Raw genomic sequence first — 14171 nt, 5'->3', positions numbered from 1 at the left:
AAATCAACCAGCTAATAGGTATAGACAAAAACAATAGCACTACTACTACAACACCTATGCGACCAGCAAAGGACCAACACCACCAAAAGACTTTCTCAATTTTGTCTACTTCACTCCTACAGCAACCTATGATCCAAACATATTTACTGTTAAAAAGAGGTGTGACTGCGACCAATAGTGACAGAAGCGACTGCACGCGTTTGCAGGCGATGTAAAGGAATTACAACTTTTGTCTGGCTTGCAGAACTTGCAAGGTCAGAACAACTTTACTGTACTTACTTAAGTATTTAGTTATATATTTTATACTGCTAGTTTAATTTTTTGTCATAGAAGTTGATTTAAGTTCTCTTTGAATTCTGTGGTTACTGATTTTGATTATTCTTTTCTTTTACAATATTTTATTCATTTGAAGCTGAATATAGATTTGTTAAATGGGTATGCAATTAATGATTTGCTAATGCACAAATATCTTGTACAGTGTAGTAAATGTTATGCATATTTAAAGGTAACAGCCGATAACACTGGTGATCTGTATTCCTCATGTCAAAGGTTGGATGATTTGCTTACCGTTGTTAGAAGTAAATCTACACTTAATGATGATTGCAATTGGCATGGCTTGGAGAACTGTTTTATATATTAATGACTGGACTGATGAAATAAATAATGTTATCCAAAGAACAAATAGATCACATTTAGGAAATGATGCATCTATTGTCTGCAAAGATCATTCAACCCCTATGAAACAAGACAATGTCCCTGACAACTTTGGAATTCTGGATGCAAGTATTTAGCAATCTGAGGATCCAGTTTGTTTAGAAGGAAACAAAAAATGAAAGAAAGGAAGAAGTTCAAAACAAATAACGAAGAAAAAGCAACTGATTCATGACTGCAAAGGAATGAGAATACGTACTAAAAAGGACACTGTCTGTTATGTAATACTAAGGTTACAGTGAAAGACAATATTTTTCTAATGGAATACCTTCAGTCTACAGAAAAAAAGGTATCATTTTTCCAAAAGAGAAGGTAGTAAAAAGAGGCAAGAGGCAGGTGAAAAGGTAGAAATCAAAATTGAACGTGGAAGGACTAAAGAACATTACTGTAAGAATAAAGAGAAAGACATATGCTGACTACCTGGCTTACAATACTAGCTGGAAGAGAATTTAACACACACTGAAAACAGAGGGATTAATAAGACTAATGGTGACAAAGATCTATCCTTTGTAACAAAGTGACAGAGCAGATATTACTCAATCTATAAGAAGCTGAAGATTCTTCAGAGCTGGTGAGCAAAGATATTCTCGTAATTGGAGATTCAGTTATTAGAGGAACTGATGCTTATATTTGCAGAAAGGATAATGAACATCGAATAGTGCTATGCTTGCCAGGAACAAAAATAAGAAATATGAAACCGACCTTGTAATGCCTTAATTTAAAGAAGTACGAATCCATTTTTATTCATGTTGGTACAAATAATGTCATCCGCAAGGATTCTCTGTTAGTAGGGAACTGACAGTCCTCCTAGGTAGTATAGCTTGTACTGGTGTTAGGACATATTTTCACAAATCACCTATAGAAAGGATAGTCAGGTTACTCTGAATGAAAAGATTTTTGGGGTAAATACCTACACTGAAGAAATGTCCTGTTTTAAAAAATGGAAATGTGCAGAGCATCCAAGCCTAGTTTTCAGCACGTGTTCAGACAGGATGGTGTGCATTTGTCAGGGAAGAGAATTTTTGCAGCAGATATTTTGCAATATTTGACAAAAACTAGGAAGGATTTTTGCCAGGTCGAAAATTTAATAGTCCTCAGACAGCAACATTTGATGCATCTCTAATGGTTGTTAATGCTAGGTTTTTTTTATTGGAAAATTTGCTACGTTCCCACAAGACTGATGTTGTTATTGTTTGTGAAACATGGTTAAAGAACAACAACTGGAAACCAGTTCTCTCAGTGTATAAATGTCTTTACTGTAACAGACATTCTAACAAAAAATCAGGTAGAGCTGTTATGATAGGGATTAAAGATAGTTACTGGACCTGTGATTATTAAATGTTCAATGATAACACTATTATAAAACTGTGTAACTGTGACAATAAAGACAACTCTGGAACATACAAAAGTTGTTGGAGTGTATAGACCACCAAAGTGAAGTGGATATATCCTAGAGGAATTCATACATTTCTTGCATGAAACAAAGGAGGGAAGAATATTAGCTGGGGACTTAAATTTACCAGAAACACACTGGAATAATATTAACTCAATAACTTTAGTAAGGAAATTATTCACAACATATATTTAGGAACAACAGTTGCTTCAGACTGTAAACAAACAACTAGAGGATGGACCATACTAGACATTGTTTGTGTTCCTAAAGAAATTACTGCTACTTCAAGTCAAGATTTACCACGGTTGATGTGCAGTGATCATGGGGTTATAAAGGTTAATTTGTTGCTAGATAATTCTGCCAAACTGAAATCTAAACCAATGCACAGAAGGCTAATTACAGATTATATGGAAGCAAAACAGTCACTATGTAAAACTAACTGGAGTGAGGTGTTCAGTAGAAAAACTGCAGTTGGAATGTGAAAAGTTTTGTTCTATTGAGTGCAAAAAATCAACAATTTGTTTAACATCAGGCTCTAGGCACACTCAGGGGGTTATAGTTCCATAAGAACAAAATATCTGAATAAGGTGAAAGACAAAAACATAAGAAATGGAAGAGAGGTCGAACTACAACTTTGAAAACAAAAAGCTGGACAAACAGATTAAGCATAATGTGAGACGATAAAAAATGTGAAGAAAATTTATATAAAGATATTGAGCATAACAGGAAAACTTTTTATAGATACATAAGATGTGGAAGGAGTAAAGGCATTCAAATTGATAGACTGCGGGAAGATTCTAAAATTTATTCTCAAACACAACAGATTATAGATATATTTACAAAATCTTATACAAAACAGTTTGGCTCCACAAAAGAGATGATAACTTGTCCTAGTGACATCCAGGTAACCCCAGACACTGGAATCAAATTAGGTTATATTGAAAAAAGAACTACACAAAGTGGATCTAAGTGGGAAGAAACAGAATTAGTAACAATGACCTAAGAACACTTCAGCAAGGATTTATGGCACCATTATATCTATTATTCATGGCTTCCTATTACAAGAGCGAACCCTTAAAATAGCGAACGCTCTATCGACCTTGAAAACCCGAAACCACAAAATGTCGAAGGTACGGAACAGCTATTTGTTTCCCAGGGAAAACAATTGCTGGGCTGTTCTGGAGACTTTGCTGTTTTCTCCAGTGTGGTGCGATCTCGGAGTTTATTTAGGTTGGAGGGGTGTGGGATGTTCTTCCCTGAGAAGAAATGGCTGATCCAAGCCTTTGACATTTTGAAGTTTTGGGCTTTTCAGTTTGATAGAAGAGCATTTGCTATTTTAAGCGTTCGCTCTTCTAATATAGACCCTTATTCACTAGGTCATATAAACATGGGGAGAATCCTCAAGATTGGAGACATGTGCTTATTAAACCTGCCTTAAAGGGAAAGGGGAGTTGGACATACCCAGAGTCATATACAGCCTTACGTCTACTTTTATGTTGTGGAAAAATAATGGAGAAGGTAATATTGGATAAGTTATTGTCAGAAACCATAAATGTAGATGTTCAAGTGTATTCACTGTTGCAGTCATCACACTTGGTTATCTGCCTGCAGGTAGCCCTCAGTCGGCCTGAATACCAGAGACTTAGCATTTCTACGTCGGTTGCTATCACTCCAGGTATGACGTCAGGTCATCAGGGGTATGAAAACAGGCAGCCGACTCCACTACATCAGTTTTTCTTGCCCCAAATGTCAGCAGCCCCCCAATAAGGAGCTAAGCTATGGTGGAAAAATCACCTCCAGTAAAAAGTAAATACCAATACCCCTGCAAGGGGTGAGTAATATACGAAGAGAGAAAGAGAAGGGGGCTGGAGGGAAGGAAACCAGGACTGTAACAGTGAATACACTCGAACACCTACATTTTATGTTCTTCATATTTTATTGTTGCAGTCATCAAACTTGGGTCGATTCCCAAAGCTGTAGAAAGGGTGGCGGCAGTCAAGAAGAGTTTTGGCTGGCTAGTATGCCCTGCAGGACTACAGATGCAAAATTCGTCCTGGATTTGGAAAATACAGGCAGGTGGTAATGCTTGGTGAATGTGTGTACAGAAGTCCAGGTAGCAGCTTCCAGAATGTCCCTGGTAGGGACTCCCCTGAGGAATACTGTAGAGGTGGAAGTTGCCCTAGTGGAATGTGTTCTGACCCCCTGAAAGGTTGGTTTCCCATGGTGTTTGTAGCAGAAATGGATACAGTGTGCTATCCATTTGGAAACTGTCTGTTTTGAAATGGCCTTGCCCTCTGCCCCTGGTGCAAAACTAAGTAATAACTGGTCAGATTTCCTGAAGGTCTTAGTCCTATCCAGGTCGAATCTGAGCTGTCTGTGCACGTCCAAGGAGTGCAGGATCCTTTCCCCTTTATTTTGAGGATTAGGGAAGAAGGCTGGCAAATGGATAGATTGGTTGAGAGCCACACTGGACACACTTTAGGCATAAAGGAAGGATTAGTCCTGAGGGAGACCCTGTCAGCATGAAAAATAATGAAGGGTTCCCATGGCCATAAGTGCTTGTAGCTCAGACACTCTTCTCGCTGAAGTGATGGCCAGTAGCAATGCTGTTTTCCAAGAGAGGAATTTTAACTCTGCTGATGCTGCAGGCTCAAAAGAGGGTAGTGTGAGCTTTTCCAGTACAAAGTTAAGGTCCCAGGCAGGGGTGGGTGCTCTCCTTGGTGGCATTAAGTTGTTTGCCCCTCTCAGGAATGGTTTGATGAGAGGGTGAGAGAAGAGGGGTGACTCAAAGCTGTAATGAGCAGAGATGGCAGAGACATGGATCTTAATGGAGGAGAAAGATAGGCCTTGGTGGAGTAGATCTGCTAAGTAATCCAGGATTAGAGGTAGGGAAGTCAGAGTTTTGTCCTCTTCTTTAAATTGAATCCAGGAGCAATACCTTTTCCACTTATCAGCATAGGATTTCCTTGTACGGGGTCTTCTGGCTTCAAGAATGATGTCAAGCACCTGCTTGCTTAGGCTGGTCACTGGAAGAGAATTCAAGGAATAAGCCAGGCTGCAAGATTCAGGATTTGCAGTTGCAGATGCAAGATCTGTCCCCCCTGCTGAGTGGGCAGGGTCAGGGTCTGGGGTAGGTGCTAGGGTGGCACCGGTAACAGGCTGCGCAGAGGTGGGTACCAGTGCTGGCATGGCGAGGCCGGGGCAATCAGAATTGTCCTTGGTCTGTCCTGTCTTATCTTGAGCAGTATTCCTGAGAGAAGGGGGAGAGGGGGAAATGCATAGATTGAGAGGTTTACCCACTGGAAGGATAGGGCATCCACTTTCCAGGCCCTGCTGTGAGGTGTCCTGTTGCAGAATTTGCTGAGCTGGTGATTGCAGGGGGAAGCAAAGAGATCCACCTTTGGGGTCCCCATTTTTGAATCAGAAGGCTGAAGGTGTTGGGCTCTAATTGCCACTCGTGTGGGTCTAGGAGATTTCTGCTCAAGTCATCTGCCAGTGAGTTTTGTTTGCCTGGCAGGAATTGAGCTTGTAGATGGACCTGCATGTCCAAGGCCATGTTCCACAGGGCCATGGCTAGCCTGCAGATTGGGTAAGAGTGGGTTCCCCCCTGCTTGTTGATGTACCACATAACTGTGGTGTTGTCTGTTTTTATTAGCAGGGGTCCTGGTGAGAGCAGGGATCTGAAAGCTGTTAGAGCATGCTGAACAGCTAGCATCTCTTTTTGGTTGATGTGCAGATGAATTTGACTTGGGCTCCAGTGGGTCTAAATGTACTTGTCATCCAGGTGTGCCCCTCGGGCATAGTCTGATGCATCTGTGGCTAGGGTCTGGGCAGTGTGGGGTTGACTAAAGGGAAGTCCCTTGTTGTGGTTGCATGCTGCTACCCACCACAAGGTATGATAGGAATGACAGTTTCCAGGTCCTGAGAATGTTAGCACCAAAGACTTTTTAAGTACCACTGAAGTTTCCTCATATGCAGTCTGGCATATGGAATTAGTAGGATGCATGAGGCCATGAACCCTAGGGCCTGCAGGATTTTCCTTGTGGATAGCTGGGCTCTGGTGGCCATTTGAGTGAAGTAGTCTGCCAGATAGGCTTGTTTTTCTGGAGTAAGAAATGCCATCTGAGATGCTGTGTCCAAGCTTGCTCCCAGGAATACAATCTTTTGACTGGGGACTAGTTTTGATTTCTTTTCGTTGATGGTATACCCCAGGGAGGTTAAAAGGTTTTTTACAAATATCAGGTGCTGCAACAGCATTTCCTGTCTGCCTGAATCAGGCAGTTGTCCAAGTACAGGTAAATTTGAATTTTTCTCCGTCTGCATTAGGCAATGGCTGGAGCCAGGCATTTTGTGAATACTCTGGGGAAGTGCAGAGAACTGATAATGCATAGATCCTGCCCTGAAGCGTAGATATTTCCTGCATGAGTCCCTGATAGGGATGTGCAGATAGGCTTCTTTTAAGTCTAGGGTGGCTAACCAGGCATCTTTGGCCAGCATTGGAAGAAGCTGCTGCAGGGTGAACATTCTGAATCTTGGTACCACCAGGAAGGTGTTTAGAATGGTAATTTCTAAGACTGGGTGCCATGTGCCCTCTTCTGGATACCAGGAAAAGTCTGGACTAGAACCCTTGACCTATCTGTTCTGCAGGAACAGGTTGAATTGTCCTTATAGAGAGCAGGGATTGAACTTGGTTTTGTGCCTCTGCCCACTGGTTTGGAGGAAGGTCTGGGAACCCTTTTGGGGATAGCAGTGAGTGGAAGTAAAATTTGTACCCCTGGGATACAATGTTCAGGACCCATTGGTCTATGGTGATGGAAGTCCAGTTTTTTGCATGATGGGCAAGTTTTCCTCCTAGGGGCAAAAGCAGTTGGGCAGAAGTGGGGAGTGGAGTTGAGAAATCATTGTGAATTCTTTCTGTAAGGGGGTGGCTTAGCACTCCCTGTTTTTGAAGTGGAGGCACTCCATTGCTTAGATCTCTGCATACCCGGAGACTGTAGTCTGGGGGAGGTCTGCTTCCCCTGGGTCTAGTTTGAGATGGCCTTGAGGGGGCTGGAAAGGACCAATGTTTCGAGGGGCAATGCCTACTGAATCTATGAGGCTGTACTTGCAAGAAATATTTGTCTGTCTGCATAGATTAATCTTTTTCTTCCATCTTTTTAAGAACCTCTTCTGCTTTGGTGCCAAGCAGGCTGTCCTTGTTCAAAGGAGCGTCTAGTAATTTTGATTTGACATGGTCTGGCAAAGTCTGCTCCTTAAGCCAAGCATGCCTTCTCAGTACAGAACCAGTGACTGCTGCCTTGCAAGATGCTTCTAGGGTGTCAAAGCCACAATGCAAAGTATGCTTGCTGACTTGGCTTGCTAAGCTCTTGTAATTCTTTATTTTCTGCACAGTCTATAAAGGTAGCTATTTTTTGCTTAATAAGTTCCATAATATGTTGTTGATACTTCAGCATGTGAAACTGGCAATTCAAAGCCCTAATGGTGAGAGTTGCAGAGGTGTATACTTTCTTACCCAATCTGTCTAAAGCTCTGGAATGCATATCCGAAGGGGTGGAATTCTTAGCTGTAGTTGCTCTGATACCTTTAGGCCCCTGGGAGATGACTTCTGGGTAAAAAGTAGGATTTTTGAAAAGGAATTTGTGAGTCAGGAACTCTGTAGTACCTGTCTGGTTTCCTAAGAGCAGAGGTTAAAGTATCAGGAGTTAAACTGGATTCCATAAAAACATCATCCACACCATCCAGGACTGGGGGTATTGCTAAAGGCCTATGTTGTGGCAAATCTAAAAATTCTCCGAGTCTCTTTCTGGACTGAGGATAGTCTTGGCATTCCCAGTGAAAATGCTCTCTTAAAATATGTAAGGTTTCACCAAAACAAAAATCCTCTGGAGAAGCAGAGGGAATGGATTCCTCTGTATCTGAATCCTCATAAGCAAATAAAGGCATGTCTTCATAATCAGATACCTCAGAGTCGTCGAACCCTTGGTCTGTTAAAGCTGCCGGGGACAGGTCTCTTTCTTTTAGCAGGGGAAGGCTGACTTCCCCTAATCAGCATAATAAGGTCTTCTGCCATTTTAAGCATTTGATGTCGTGGCAAGGAAGCAGGTGCTTGAGTTTGGGAAGTCGGTTTTTTAGGTGTAGCGCGTACTCTTGGCCTTAGAAACTCGGTAGTTTTAGACAAAACTGAAGATGTGAAAGAAGTCATCGGTTTGTGTAGAATATCAGTAGTGCAAAAAACTTCCTCAGAAGCCGGTGCCTGCTCAGCGACTCCGGACCCATCCAAGGTAGAGACATCTGCAGGTTTCGTAGTCAAAGAAGAGTTTTGCTGCATACCGGACTCTGAATGGTTCGCAGTAGAGGCCTGCGAATCCACTGAAGCGGGCATCAGGGGCTGCAAAAGCACCTCACTGAGTACCAACGAACTGGTGACTAGCTTAACGGAAGAGTTGGTGGCAGTTTTGGACCTGTGCGGTCTGTCTTTGTCTTTATCCTTATGTTTTTTCAGAAGAACGGTAGTCGGACGGCTTATCGAAGCCATTTCGGAATACGAAGATCGAGAATGAAAGTATTTAGCGACAATAAGGGCCTGACGATGAACAGTTCTGGAGTTGAACAAGGCACAAAACCGACAGCAAGGTATGGTGTGGTCTGGGCCTAAACAGGTGACGCAGTAAGAATGGAAATCTCGGTGTAGTATTTGCTTTCCACAGGCAAGACAATTGTTAACTTTTTCTGACATTGGTTAGAGCAAGAAAAAAGGATCCCAAACGGGGTACTTAGCTTTAGAAGTCTTCAGGATAATTCAATTCGGAAACGAAAACTCAGGTAGCAGCCGACCAGCACTTGTGCTAACTGCTTCTGCTTCTGGCTCCTCGGCAAGAAAGGCTGATGTAATGGGGTCGGCTGCCTGTTTTTATACCCCTGACGACCTGATGTCAGACCTGGAGCGACAGCAACCAATACTAAATTACTAAATCTCTGGTATTTGGGCCGACTGAGGGCTTCCTGCAGGCAGATAACCCAAGTGTGATGACTGCAACAGTGAAACATGAAGAACATCTGGATAGGCTGGGACTTGAAACCATATATCAGCATGCTTATGTTGAAAATAGATCTATTACCACTTGTAACATGATGTTCTATAACATATAATAACAACTATGAATGAAAAATTCTGTTATGATGTAATTTATTTAGACTTAACTTCAGCATTTATCAGGGTGATACACAAAACACTGATCAACAGATTAGTAGGAGACTCAGGATACTTGGTATCTGTACTTTTCTTAGGCCTATCAAAGGCATTTGATACATTTCTCACTCTATCCTTCTCTCTCAGCTCTCAAACATAGGACTATCTCCCCAGTCATTAGATTGGTTCAAATGTTCTCTCCAACACACAGAATGCTGTCAAATGGCAAAATTCCATTTCCCCTTACCTTCACAACCTCACAGAAGTACCCCAAGGTTCCATTTTAGTCCCAATACTGTTTAACATTTTTATTAGTAATCTCCACCTAGCTATCCAGCAGGGCACCCTAGTCCAGTATGCAGATGACTCCACTATAGTCTGCTCTGAGCCAACTACAAAACTTTTACAGCAAAACACTCATGCAGTATTTTCCACTGTGGAGACTTGACTTTACAATAATCACCTTTCTGCAAACCCCCAAAAACTAAACTTATGATCGTTACACCCAAGAGAAAGTTCCCTATCAATAAAGATGACATTGATATATTCTCTCTCAACTCTACTAAAACAGAGTTAGTAGGAATAATAATTGATGAGAACCTTAAACTTGATCTGCACATTCAAAATATTATAAGCAAGAACCATAAAAAAACAGGGTTGCTCTAGAAACACAGTAAGTTCCTCTCCCTCACTACCAAACAAACATTAGCCCTATCTTACCTATTACCCTCTCTAACCTATGGTGCACCTTTAATAACCAACTTGCAGTCTTCCTTGACATCAAAATTAGAAACGTGCTATAACAAGATAGCTAAATTTGCCACTAATAGTCGCCATACTACTCACCACTGTATTGCCCTACAAAAATTACGACGACATGAATTCCTTCACCATCTACTACGCCTTCAGCTCATAATTACACAAACTTATTTATAAACCACAGGACAGCCCTGCATTAAGTTCCTTATTAACCCTTTACAACCCCATTGGGCCTCTGCGATCTGAACAACAATTTCTTTAAGATCATAAAAATAAATTACCTGCAGGCAAATTATTATACACTTGGACCATTGCCAGAAAATGGGATAATTTGCCTTCCTCTATCTGCTTACCAGAAAACCCCCCATAACTTCAAAACTATGCTTCATAATTATCTCCTCTCCAGCTGGACATGTAACTGCTCAATTCCTTCCTCTGCTATTACTTAATGTTTTAACCAATTTCAGGTTTGTTTGTACCCTAACTTCTGCTCAAATGCTTTGTTTTCCTGATAATTTCTTTTGAATGTAACTCCTTAATTTCACCTTGTCTTCTATTACTCACTTATCCCTTTCCCATTTACTCTGCATCTTCCCTGCTTTCATTCTGCCTCAACCCTCCTCATTCATTCCTCTTCCTTCTTTCCTATTGGTCTCCCTTGTTTATTGCTCCATTCCATTTACTATTCTCTCGCTTCCCCTTTTCCTCTTTCCTACTTTCCTACATATTTACAAAGTTCCTCCACTTACGCCTCCATTCCATTTACTATTTCTCTCCCTCACCTATCTCCTTTTTCCTTTTTTCCATTTCCTACTGTACTATTTACAAAATTCCTCCACTTATGCCTTCTTCCCTATGTTTTACACATGAACATTTGTTTATCCGAAGCAATGCCTTGTTAAATGCATACATTAGTGCATGATCTGTAAAACAGTTTTAAATATTCTGCCATGATTTTTATTGTATGTACTTTGACAATGTTTAAGTCTGCTGTTAAAGCTTTGGTAACTCTTTTGCAAGTTGTATCAAAATGTTATGCTAGTTGTATGTCTTATGTAACTGTTATGTAAGTGTTATTTATAACCTGGAGCTTTTCTCCCCAGGCCTCCACTGAAAGTAGGCTTACTTTGGCTCAGTGGACTTCACCTGTAATCAAATGCCAATAAATAAATAATAAATAGTACAACTACTTATTGATGTACTCTTGATAAGATGGACAGCTGCATGGCTTAGAAATAGGACATAGCAAGTATTATACAGCAACTGGACAGGTGAAATCCTTGGTTACAGTCAGGGTGTCCCACAGGGCTTTGTCCTAGGCCCTTACTTGTTTAGATTGTATCTTTCAGACCTAACTTTTTCATCTGAGGTGATCTACAGTCTATATGCAGATGGCGTGGAATTGGGTAAACTGATTACATGTCGTACAAACACGGCATGTCTGACAAGTAACTTGACTAAACTGACCATTTGGGCACAGGAGAATAATATGCTGATAAATACATAAAAAATAAGCATAGGATATTTGGGAGAAAACTGAAAGGTGAATGTTTAATACAGCACACACTGAGTGAAACTGTAGACTCATTTAAGGACCTGGGTATATGGGTAGATTCAGTTATCAGGTTTTTTTCTAATCATATCAACCAATTGGTTAATAATGGTTATAGAACTACAGGTTGTATAAAAAGATTTATAAAGTCTAGGAAATCAGAAATGATGAAGTCATTGTTTGTTGGCTACATTAAACCAAAATTTGAGTATGGAATAACAATATGAAAACCCTATAAGAAATCAAGCATGAGTAAACTGGAAAGATGACACTGGAAATATACCAAGATCATTCACTGATGTGAAATTTTAAGTTATTATGAAAGACTAAAATAGCTAAACTTGTACACTGTTCTCTTACAGATATCTGAGAGGAGATCTTATTCAGGTATATAGGGCATTTAGAGACAACTACTTCTGGGAATGTTTGGGGTTATCAAAAAGTACTAGAGAATCATCAGACAACCTGTTTAGAAGATTCTATAGGAAGAAGAAGTGTACTAATTGGATCTCTGACAGAGTAGCTGATGCATGGAACAGACTATCAAATTACATTACAACAAGTACTAGTTTAGATATTTTTAAAAACAGCCTGGACACTTATGATGGGAACAAGTGTTTTGGTATACTGGCAAGCTAGAAGGACATTAATACCCATGCCTGAAATATTTCTATGTATGTATGTAAATATCCCCTCCCAAAACACTCAGTATTATTCTACTTTAAAGCAGCCAATAGCAAAGAAATAGAACACTTTATTAACAAACCATCTGATGATGCCCTGAGAGCATAGATAACTTACAGCCATTGTTTGCAAAAGCATGTGCAGAACATATTATTAATCCACTCAAACACATATTTAACATTTCCTTCTGTCACAATACAGTTCCAACAAATATGTAAATAATCCATAACTAACCCCATACCTGAAGCAAGAAAGCCAGATTCTGCATTGAAATTTAGGCTCATATTCATACTTCCAACATTTTTAAAAATTCTGAAAAAGTTAGCTTACATCAAACTTTCTGATTACATCTCTACACAAGAATAGTCCTCAAAAACCAACATAGGTTCTGGATCAACCACAACACAATGACTGCAATATGGAGGTTACCCAATGACAAACTAATAGGGATGGACAGAGGTCACCTAACATGATCAATATGTATGGATTTAATTTTTATGGACCACAGGAGAAGTTGTGGACTGCAACTAATAAAAAGAGTTGAAGGATTTTACCTGGACAGGTTAGAGGGCAAGAGTTTAGTGGGATAAATGGATCCTTCCAATAGAACAAAGTGGTTTAAGATTACCTGATTTGAAGGGATACTTTAAAACTAAACAGTTAAGGTTCTTATACATAACACACAATTCAAAGTGGAAATGGATGAAGAAGCAATGGAGAAATATAAGAAATAAGGAAAGAAGAGGATTTTGGATGCAAATCCTTAAGGAGAATAACAGTCATACAGAATATTACATTCAAAAAGAGGCAGAAAGTATACCAAGAACCAAGCCAACACGGGAATGCAGAAAGGAGATTCTGTCATTGGGGATGACTGCAATTAGGGATACAGAGAATAGGCAAGAGGAGGCTGGAATTTCCTGCTGGAAGCTTGCAAAGGAACCAAGTTATTGGGGATAAATAATCAGATATAGAAATGTAATAGAATGAGAAGAGACCAAGAAGATGCAGACTGTAGGCTACAGACGGCCTTCCCTATCAGGGATGGATATTAAGAGTACAGGCAAAGAGAAAGGGATGGGGAACACTAAGTGAAAGACATGCACTGGCTGAGTTTTTAGTGGAATCCGGAGACATCCACAGTGCTGAAATTATAATTACACACCTACATATTAATCCTCACAAAGCCATCAATATCATAGCCATCTACCTGCCCAAGGTAACAACCTTTCCAGCATAGAATCCCTCCTCTCTTGGTCTGCTTCCTCTTTCAGCCAAGAAATTATCATCCTAGGTGATTTTAACCTCGACTGGCTCTCCTGCTCCTCTAACTGCTCTACCACCTTTATTAACCTATACAATTTCACCCAAACTGTAAGCTGTCCCACTCACACTGACAAATATTCCAAAAAAACAGTCATTACTTGACTACATATTAACCAACAGGCCAAACCTGGGGTACCAAGCTGAATGTCTACTAGTCACTCTAAGTGCCCATGTCCCTACATTTCTAGTCAGGAAAAGAATTTAAAGCCAAACCTACATTCCTGTCAAATACACCCGTAGCAAGAAAAACTTCTCCCGACACATTTAATCTATTACTTCAGAGTTGTGATTGGTATCCATTAAAAAAACTACAACTAGCCCTTGAAGTGGAATACTTCAGCAACAAATTCCTTGACATCTTAAATAATCTTGCCCTCACCAGGAAAATATGCCAGAAATCCAAACAATTACCATGGCTATCTAAAGCTACTAAACTTTAATCAAACAAAGAGATCGAGCCTGGTCACTATATTTTACCACCAAAGGCAAAAGCGAGTTCACCCTATAACAGCAACTAAGAAAGCAAGCTAAGAAAAAAGTCATCAAAGATAAAAACT

General features: G+C 40.3%; 1 protein-coding gene across 1 annotated transcript in view; it reads right to left on the bottom strand.

Annotated features, from left to right (window-relative positions):
• PTCD2 (pentatricopeptide repeat domain 2) overlaps positions 1-14171 on the bottom strand; it is a 399909-nt gene that overhangs the window by 1468 nt on the left and 384270 nt on the right. The window lies entirely within an intron of this gene.

The sequence above is a fragment of the Protopterus annectens genome, chromosome 2.part2 (assembly GCF_019279795.1).
Source record: "Protopterus annectens isolate FY-2018-M chromosome 2.part2, PAN1.0, whole genome shotgun sequence".
In the NCBI taxonomy this organism is placed as follows: Eukaryota; Metazoa; Chordata; order Ceratodontiformes; family Protopteridae; genus Protopterus; species Protopterus annectens.
This window is presented reverse-complemented; position numbering and strand designations above follow the sequence as displayed.